Here is a 10,459-nt window from a genome sequence, read left to right as displayed (position 1 = left end):
GCACACACTAGGGACAGGACACACACTAGGGACAGGGCACACACTAGGGACAGGGCACACAGCAGGGACAGGGCACACACTAGGGACAGGGCACACAGTAGGGACAGGGCACACAGCAGGGACAGGGCACACAGCAGGGACAGGGCACACAGCAGGGACAGGGCACACACTAGGGACAGGGCACACACTAGGGACAGGGCACACAGCAGGGACAGGGCACACACTAGGGACAGGGCACACACTAGGGACAGGGCACACACTAGGGACAGGGCACACAGCAGGGACAGGGCACACACTAGGGACAGGGCACACAGCAGGGACAGGGCACACACTAGGGACAGGGCACACAGCAGGGACAGGGCACACACTAGGGACAGGACACACAGTAGGGGCAGGGCACACACTAGGGACAGGACACACAGTAGGGACAGGGCACACACTAGGGACAGGGCACACAGTAGGGACAGGGCACACACTAGGGACAGGGCACACACTAGGGACAGGGCACACAGTAGGGACAGGGCACACACTAGGGACAGGGCACACACTAGGGACAGGGCACACAGCAGGGACAGGGCACACACTAGGGACAGGGCACACAGTAGGGACAGGGCACACAGTAGGGACAGGGCACACACTAGGGACAGGGCACAGACTAATCCCAGCACTAGGGAGCCAGAGTCAGGGATTCAAGGTCATTCTCTCTTGCACCGTGAATTTGAGGCCAGCCTGCACCGCTTGAGAGAGACTCCCCTGGGAGCTGTCTGAACTACCCGAGCCCTGCTCACTCTGACTTGAAAGCCATAGTCATTCAAGAAAACACTGATGAATTCAACTACATAAAAACATTTTTTCAAATTCTACACGCCAAATAAAACGCTATATGAGCTATCAAGAGGCAGTTAGGAGTTGGATGTGGTAGTGTACGTCCCAGGACTTGAGAGGCTGGGGAAGGAGGGTAATGGATTTGAGGTGAGATTCTGTCTCAAGAAGACAGAAGGTCCTCAAGCCCCGGGCTGCCTGAAGCATCCACAGGCTCCCTGATGCCATGGTGCTCAGGCGGGCAAAAGACACCCACGGGGCAGCCTGGGTCCTCATGGTCCAGCCTGCCTGAAGCATCCACATGTGCGCCCAGTGCCTGTGGCACTGAGTGGTTGGGTGTCAATATGATGGGCAAGTACATGGTGGTGAAATCGGAAAGAGAAGCGGAATGGTTCGTGTGCTGCGGTAAGAGGCAGTTCTGAAGCGAGGGCTGATATTGGCAGCCTGCTTGCCACCCGGGACCAGGGCGACGTCAGGGCCTGGGCTACTGCCTGCAGCCATATCTGGGTCTGTGACAGCGGAGTCTATGTTGACGTCCATGACCCATGTTGCCACCAAGGCCACGGGGATGTCCAGGGTGTGGGCCGCCACCTGTTTTGGTGTACAAGTGCAGTGCCGCCCCTGGAACCATGCTGATCAGAGTGGCCTGTGCTGCCACGGGGGGGGGGGGGGGGGGGGACACGGGGACGACACACACATGATGACATCCGGGCCTGGACTGCCATGTCTGGGTCCGGGGCCCTACCGCAGCAGTGTCTGAGTGGATGTCTACGGCTCCTGACACCATCGAAGGCCATGCTGATACTAGGGATCTAGGCTGATACCTGTGGCCATGTTGATGTATAAGGGTCTGGGTACCATGGGGGGCCATGCCAATCCGAGTGGCCTGCATAGCCACATGGGCATGTCAGGGTCTATGGCCCAACAGCAGCCAGGGGCTGGGCTGATGTCCTTAGCTTGTGTTACCACAAGGGGTTGTAGGGACCAAGCGTGTTAAAATCTGAGGGCCGTGCTGAGCCAGCCCCATCTCTCACTGGCTGTCCCTGCCACTCATTGGATACTGCAGCAGGAGAGCTGGGACTGTGTCGCCCCCATGGAGGAGCTGACCCCAGCACTTAGGAGAAATGGCCTCACCCCTCACCACAGGCATGGGGGAGCTGGTTCTGTCCCTCCCCTGAGGGAGTGGTCCCAATGGCCTAGACCCATCAGCTCAGCTACTACCCAGCCCTACATCCTAACAGCTGCCCCATCTGTGACGTGCTAGAGTGCATGAAGGGGCCGGTCCTGCAGAATAACTGCAGGATCTCCGTGACTCCAGGCAACAGCAGGATATTCTAGAAGACTTTTGATGAGGGCCCAATGTGATGATGGTGTACCAGAAACCAGAGGCCTTGAACCAGACTGTACTGGGTGGTTTTGTGTGTCAACTTGACACAAGCTGGAGTCATCAGAGAGGAAGGAGCCTCAGCTGAGGAGATGCCTCCATGAGATCCAGCTGTAAGGCATTTTCTCATTTAGTGATCAACAGGGAAGGGCCCAGCCCATGGTGAGTGGTGCCATGCCTGGGTTGCTGGTCCTGGGTTCTATAAGAAGGTGTACTGAGCAAGCCATGGGAAGCAAGACAGTAAGCAGCACCCCTCCACGGCCTCTGCAGCAGCTCTGCCTCCAGGTTCCTGCCCTGTTTGAGTTCCTGTCCTGACTTCCATCAGTGATGAAGTGTAAGCCAAATAAACCCTTTCCTCCTCAACTTGCTTTCTGGTCATGAGATTTCATCACAGCAACAGAAACCCAAAGACACAGACCAATGACTCTGCAATGAGCATTTTGTGAGTGGAGCTGAGTGGACAAAAGGGTGTACTGTGTGACCCACTGCAGCTCCCAATGCCACTAGGATGAATGAAGAGGTGTTGGAAAGACGGAGGAGTGAGGTGGAGGTTGTTTGGTTTTTTTGTTTTGTTTTTAATTAATTTGGGGGTATACTGCAAGGGTGGGGACAGATATGGAGGGACTGAGAGGTGATCAGGATTGGGGTGCATGATGTAAAATTTCCAAAGAATCAATAAAGAATTATGCCTTTTAAAAAAAAAGAAAAAGACAGAAGGAGGAGGTGGAGGAGAAAGAAGTGGAGTGGGGGGATCCGTGTCATCTCAGCACTAAGGAGGCTGAGTTAGGAGGATTACATGTTTAAGGCCAGCCTGGGCTACGAAGAGATACACTGAAACCTCCCATATCCAGGAGAATGTAAATAGGAATAGGAAGAAACTATCAATAATGAAATGACCTCAAGATGGGAACAGCTCTCAAGAGAGAACACGAGAACGCTTCATAGACATAGGAAAGACATTTAACCTCACTTATAATAAGAGAAATGGAAACCGAAACTGTACTGAAGTGCCGTTTCTCTGCTAGTAAAAAGCCAAACCCCCAGATGTTGGAAACACATAGTGTTGGAAAGGCTGTGCAAGCCAGGCAGTCTCATGTAGTGTGTGGTGAAAATATCAACACGTACGCCTGTGGAGGGCAATTTGTAATATTCAATCAACTAAATGACCAGTCTATGTCCTGGGGCTGGCCCAGCTCCATAGACAACTCTTCCCAAAGGCTCATGCTCCCGCCATGAGTCTGAGAAAGTGTGCGCCCTATGCTCAGTAAATACTTCTAGGAGTTTACCCGGCAGATTTACCTGCACAGACTATTCACTGAAATACTCTATCAGTAAAGGGCTGGAAAAAAAACTGGTCCTGAGGATGTGCTTCAAATGTGGGAGACTGAGGTAGGAGGCCTGGGTATTTGAAGCCAGCCTGGAATGCATAGCAAGACTCTGCCTTAAAAAAAATAAACAAGAGGTTGGGGACTTAGCTCAGTGGTAGAGCGCTTGCCTAGCAAGCGCAAGGCCCTGGGTTCGATCCTCAGCTCCACAAAAATAAAAATAAAAAAATAAATAAATAAATGAACAAAACAACAAATAACTAGAAAGGAATCTAAATGTCTGTTAGTAACCAGTTCCATATATATATATGAAAATGCCATGATGAGACAAAGTACATTGCATGCTAACTTACAAGATTAAAGTAGGGCATAGTGGCTCATGCCTGTAATCCTAGCACTTGAAAGGTGGGGTAGAGAATCAGTTCAGGGTCATCCTTGTCTACATGGCAACTTGATGCCAGCCTGGGCTATATGAGACTCTGTCTCTCCTGAAAGAGAGAAAGTACAGGCAAGTTTTTTTTCTTTGGGGGAGGGGGTGCTGGTTAATAAGGTCATCTTTATCTAGGATCAAGCGTTACCTAGGAGACAAGCCCCCGGGAGAGGAAGCTGAGAACTAGCATTCATCACATCACTGTGGCTTTCTGACTGCAGACACAACGTGATGGTAAATGCCACCGTAAATGCCCCACTGTGACGGACAATACTTTTCAACTATGAACCAGAACAAACCCCCTCTCCCTGAAGTTACTTTTGTTGAAGTATTTTATTGTAGCAACAGGAAAAGTGACTAAGATAAATATGATGAGAAATCCCAAGCATACTGCACTATAAGAAATTCTAGCAGGGCATGGTGGTACACACACACCTTTAATCTCAGTACTCCAGGAGGCAAAGGCAGGAGGATCTCTGTGAGTCTGAGGACAGCCTGGTCTACAGAGCGAGTTCTGGGACAGTCAGGTCTACACAGAGAGGCCCTGTCTCAAAACACAAACACAAAAGGAAGGAAGGAAGGGAGGGAGGGAGGGAAGGAAGAAGGGAGGGAAGAAGGAAGGAAGGAGAGAATGAAGGAGGGAAGGAGAGAGAGAGGAAAGAAATTCTAGCAGGGCTGAGAATTTATCTCTAAGTAAAGACTGAGTTCAATTCACAGAGCCCTGGTTTAAAAAAAAAAAAAGGCCAAACATTGGTGAACCTTGTAATCACAGCTCTGGGATGGCAGAGACTTATAGATCCATGAGGCTCAGAGGTCAGGCAGTCCAGACCAATCAGCAATCCTCAGACCAGTGTGAGACCACACACACACACACACACACACACACACACACACACACCCCCCAGCCTCCTGTGTCTCCAACTTTCAGAAAAGACGTAAGCTCTCAACTACTGCTCCAGTGCCATGATGGCTTGCCTGTCACCGTGCTCCCTGCTGTGATGGTCATGGACTCACCCTCTGACTGTAAGCAAGTGCCAATTAAACGCTTTCTTTTATCAGTCGTCTTGGTCATGCTGCCTCTTCACAGCAACAGAAAAAGTAATTAAGACACATGCACGCAAGAAAGAGGAAGATAACTAAGGACTACTAAGATCTGGAGAAATACTCTTCCCCAGAGAAGAGCATACCAACTGGTTCTCCAACCCCAGAGGGCCAGCCCTGCAACGCACGCCTACAAGTGACATTGTACAGACGGAGCAGGTTACAGTTCTACAGTTAAAAATATATATACACACACAAGTATGTGTATATATGTAACAACGATAAAGAAACAGAGGCCATGAATTTGAATGAGATCTGAGGGGGAGGGTGGTACACGGGAAGGGTTGGAGGGGAGAAAGGGAAGGGAGAAATGATGTGATTATATTGAAACCTAAAAGTTTTAAAATATATATATATATAGATAGATAGATAGCAATGTTGCTTATAGTAGCAGGAAATTACAAATAATAAGAATAATAATTCATTAAAATATAAAAGGGAGAAAGGGGAAGAAAGGGAGGGAGGGAGGGAGGGAGGGAGGGAGGGAGGGAGGGAGTCAGTCCAAGAGGTGGGCATGGTGATGCATGGCTATGATCCAAACACCAGGCTGCAGAGGCTCTCGTTCAAGGCCAGCTTGGTCTATCTAACTTTTTTTTTTTTTTTTTGAGGTCCAGCTTATCGGTGAGACTCTGTCTCGGCAAAATAAATAAATAAATAAATAAATACAATTCCAGAAGCTTTCAATCATACTTTCTGTACAAGGAACTGAGCACTACTTGAAACAGATGAGCCAATAACTAAGCTCAAAATAATTGTCCAAAACTTTTTTTTTTAATTTTAAAGTTTTTGATACTCCTCAATCTGATCCAAATAATTAGTGCCATCAGAATGTGGCTTTTCCCTGATCCTGGACAATACAACCTATGAAGAGGTCATTTAGAGCCTGGGTTCTGTGGCCAGATGACTGGGGTCATGTCCTGACTCCACCACTTACTACTCCTGTGGGCCTGGCTTGTTCTTTCTTCATAAAGTGGGGACGATAGCAGTCACACATAGAACAGCTCTGAATATTAAATAGCTTGGTTTTAGCTCTGCATGGTGGCATATACATACACCTGTGATCACAGCTGCTGGGAGGTGAAGGTGGGAGTCAGAAGTTCAAGGCCAGCCTAGACTATATAAGACCCTGTCTCAAAGCCTAAGGGTGGTGGCATACGCCTTTAATTCCAACACTCAGAAGGCAGAGGCAGGTGGATATCTGAGTTCAAGGCCAGCCTGGTCTTCAGAGTGAGTTCCATGATAGCCAGGACTACACACACACACACACACACACACACACACACACACACACACACACACAAAACTGTCTCGAAACAAACAAACAAGCAAAGAAACAAATAAAAATAGGAGAAAAAAAGACAAAAATGGGGGTAAAAAAAAGTTATTTTCCGGGGTTGGGTCTTTAGCTCAGTGGTAGAGCGCTTGCCTAGCAAGTGCAAGGTCTTGGGTTTGATCCTCAGCTCCAAAAAAAAAGCTATTTTTACACAAAGAAATTATTCAAAAGCATTCTTAAGTATTACCATTATACACATACACAGAGAGAGAAAGACTACATAGAATTCAAGGGAAAATGTAAACAGAAATTTATGGGCCAGACATGGTGGCATACAATATATAATTCCACCAATATGGTGTATAAGGCAGGAGAATGGTTGTCTAAGGCCAGCTTGGGCTATACAGAGTCACAGGGAAAAACCAAGAAAGGAAGAAAAGAAAGAAAAAGAGAAACTTCTGATAAGCCATATGCATACAGACACACTCAAAAGCCAAAGAAAAGGGTTCTTCAAGACAATGTGTTCCTCTGAGAAGCATCTCCGATGATATTATAATCATCTTAGAGGATGCAGAGCTGTAAAGATGTCATCTCTAAAGCACTTAATCATCAGAGTAGTTTTTACCTGGAGAAAAACTACCCTTGTTCACTTAATGCAAAGACAGAAAAGCCCGGGGACTCTTTCTGGCTGGCTCACAGGAGAGAGAGTGCTCCTCACAGGAGAGAGAGTGCTCCTCAGCCGAAGGAATCCCTGTAAAGAGTCCTCTCAGGCTGATGGGCTTCAGGACTGGTAGACTAGGAGCTCTTTTTGTACTAGACAACAGAGTAGGGAAACACTGTTTTAAACACAGCCAAGCTAGCCAGGCATGGTGGCCACCCACGCTTTTTTTTTTTTAATTCAATTTAATTTTACATATCAACCATGGGTTCCCCTGTCCTCCCCCCTCCCGCCCCCAACCCCACCTTCCCCCTAGCCCCCCCTTCCCATCTCCTCCAGGGCAAAGACTTCCCTAGGGATTCAGCTCAACCTGGTAGATTCAATCCAGGCAGGTCCAGTCCCCTCCTTCCAGGCTGAGCAAAGTGTCCCTGCATAGGCCTGAGGTTCCAAACAGCCAGCTTATGCACTAAGGACAGGTCCCGGTCTCACTGCTTGGGGGCCTCCCAAACAGTTCAAGCTATTCAATTGTCTCATTTATCCAGAGGGCCTGATCCAGTTGGGGGCTCCACAGCTTTTGGTTCATAGTTCATGTGTTTCCATTAGTTTGGTTATTTGTCCCTGTGCTTTTTCCAATCTTGGTCTCAACAATTCACACTCTTACAATCCCTCCTCTTTCTCGACAATTGGACTCTTGGAGCTCCACCTGGGGCCTGGCCGAGGATCTCTGCATCCACTTCCATCAGTTATTGGATGAGAGATCCAGCACGACTGTTAGGGTGTTTGGCCATCTGATCACCAGACTAGGTCAGATCAGGCTTTCTCTCGACCATTGCCAGTAGTCTACCTACAGTAGAGGTATCATTGTGGATTTCTGGGGACCTCTCTAGCACTTTGCTTCTTCCTATTCTCATGTGGTCTTCATTTATCATGGTCTGTTATTTCTTGTTCTCCCTTTCTGTTCTTGATCCAGCTGGGATCTCCTGCTCCCCTAAGCTCTCTTTCCCTCGAACCTTGCCCTTCATTACCCCCACTCTCATCCAGGTTGTTCATGTAGATCTCATCCATTTCTCTGTCATTGGGCGATCCCTATGTCTTTCTTAGGGTCCTGTTTTCTAGGTAGCCTCCCTGGAGTTGTGAGTAGCAGTCTAGTCATCTTTGTTTTACATGTAGTATCCTCCTATGAGTGAGTACATACCATGTTTGTCTTTCTGGGTCTGGGTTACCTCACTCAGGATGATATTTTCTAGATCCATCCATTTTCCTGCAAACCTCATAATATCATTGTTTTTCTCTGCTGAGTAGTACTCCATTGTGTATATGTGCCACATTTTCTTTATCCATTCTTCAGTTGAAGGGCATCTAGGTTGTTTCCAGGTTCTGGCTATTACAAACAATGCTGATATGAACATAGCTGAGCAAATGCCCTTGTGGTATGATTGAGCATTTGTCAACAAGACAAAGCGACAGCCTGCAGAATGGGAAAAGGTCTTCACCAACCCCACATCTGACAGAGGGCTGATATCCAGAATATATAAAGAACTCCAGAAATTAGACATCAAAATGCCCAACAGTCCAATTAAGAAATGGGCTTGGGGCTGGAGAGATGGCTCAGAGTTAAGAGCACTGACTGCTCTTCCAGAGGTCCTGAGTTCAATTCCCAGCAACCACATGGTGGCTCACAACCATCTGTAATGAGATCTGGCACCCTCTTCTGGCCTTCAGGCATACATGCTGTATACATAACAAATAAATAAATCTTAAAGAAAGAAAGAAAGAGAGAGAGAGAGAGAGAGAGAAAGGAAGGAAGGAAGGAAGGAAGGAAGGAAGGAAGGAAGGAAGGAAGGAAGGAAGGAAGGAAGAAAGGGAAAAAAGAAATGGGCTATAGAACTAAACAGAGAATTCTCAACAGAGGAAGCTCAAAGGGCTGAAAGACATTTAAGGAATTGCTCAACATCCCTAATTATCCAGGAAATGCAAATCAAAACGACTCTGAGATACCACCTTACACCTGTCAGAATGGCTAAGATCAAAAACACTGAAGACAGCTTATGCTGGAGACGATATGGAGCAAGGGGAACTCTCCTCCACTGCTGGTGAGAATGCAAGCTTGTACAGCCACTTTGGAAATCAATATGGCGCTTCCTTAGAAATCCATCTCCCCCAAGACCCAGCTATACCATTTATGGGCACACTTTTAATCCCAGCACTAGGGACTGGAGAGAAGACTCAGTGGTTAGGAGCATTGGTGCTCTTTTGGAAGACCTGAGTTCAATCCTCAGCAACCAGGTGGTGGCTCACCTGGGGATCCTGAGCCCTCTTCTGGCCTCTGTGGGTACTAGGCACCCACACGGTGCATACACATACAGTGAGGCAAACTCCCATACACATTTTTAAAAATTAAAAATAAAGCAAGCCAAGTTGCTACGGAAGATTACCTATCCAAACAGAAAGTTCCAGTTTAAAAAGAAAATCACCATCAGCCCATGGTCTCCCTGGCCCCACCCTACCTGCATGCATATGGGTGTTTTTTTTTTTTAATGTTTTGTGGGTGGGAAATTATAATTAATCAAGATGGCAGGTGTGTATCTTTCTTTTCAGGCTTCCCACTCTAATAATGAAATTACATTACAAAGAAAATGATGTGATTCCTGTGGGGATGGTGGGCTCTGACTTGAACTACTTGGATATGGTGGCAGCGGGGCATGCACGCTCCCTAGAAGAAGGGTGGCATGTTTCTTTGTGCCTGATTTCAGTCGTATAACATCCATTAGGATTTGTTTCCGTGCTGATGAGGAGAAAATAATAAGGAAAAATCATAATCATAAAGATAAATTGCCAAACAGCTTCAGAAGGCGGTGTGAGTCACCAAACAGTGACCGGGAACCTTCTTCCTCCTTCCGGCCACCTCCTCCCCCACCAGCAACACTGATCAATTCTCATTATTAGTTCTCAGAAAAATACACAGGCTCTGGGCCCAACCTGGCATCAGATCAGAGAGTCAATATTCTACTGTAACAATCTGCCCCCCCCCACTAAAAAAAAACGGCAATTCAAGCGCGTTCCAAGTGTGTCTCCCTGGAGGACAGCAAGAAACTGGGGCCACTAGAGCAGCCTCGCTGCGGAGGCCTCTGACATTTCTCTGCGCCAGCAAACAGATGCAGAGCGACAGCGACCCAGCACAAAGGCCTCACCGACAGAGAGGGGCTGAGTTCCCGGGGATGAGCAGGCAGCAGCCCCTGTGGTGGAAACGATTTATGAGGAGGGGCGGGGCACACAGGGCACAGGGCACCAGCACAGCATTAAGTCTTCCCCTGCGCGTGTGTAAAACTGACCTTTTTTTTTTCACCAAGTGGCAATTTTATGTCACTCAACTATGCGTACTTACATTTGACAAATAAAACACATACATCATCAAAACCAAAGTGGGACGGAAGTGACCCTGGAGAAATCAATTGCCGAGAAGCCA

Source organism: Onychomys torridus, chromosome 14 (genome assembly GCF_903995425.1).
Source record: "Onychomys torridus chromosome 14, mOncTor1.1, whole genome shotgun sequence".
In the NCBI taxonomy this organism is placed as follows: domain Eukaryota; kingdom Metazoa; phylum Chordata; class Mammalia; order Rodentia; family Cricetidae; genus Onychomys; species Onychomys torridus.
Note: the sequence above shows the minus strand (reverse complement) of the source record.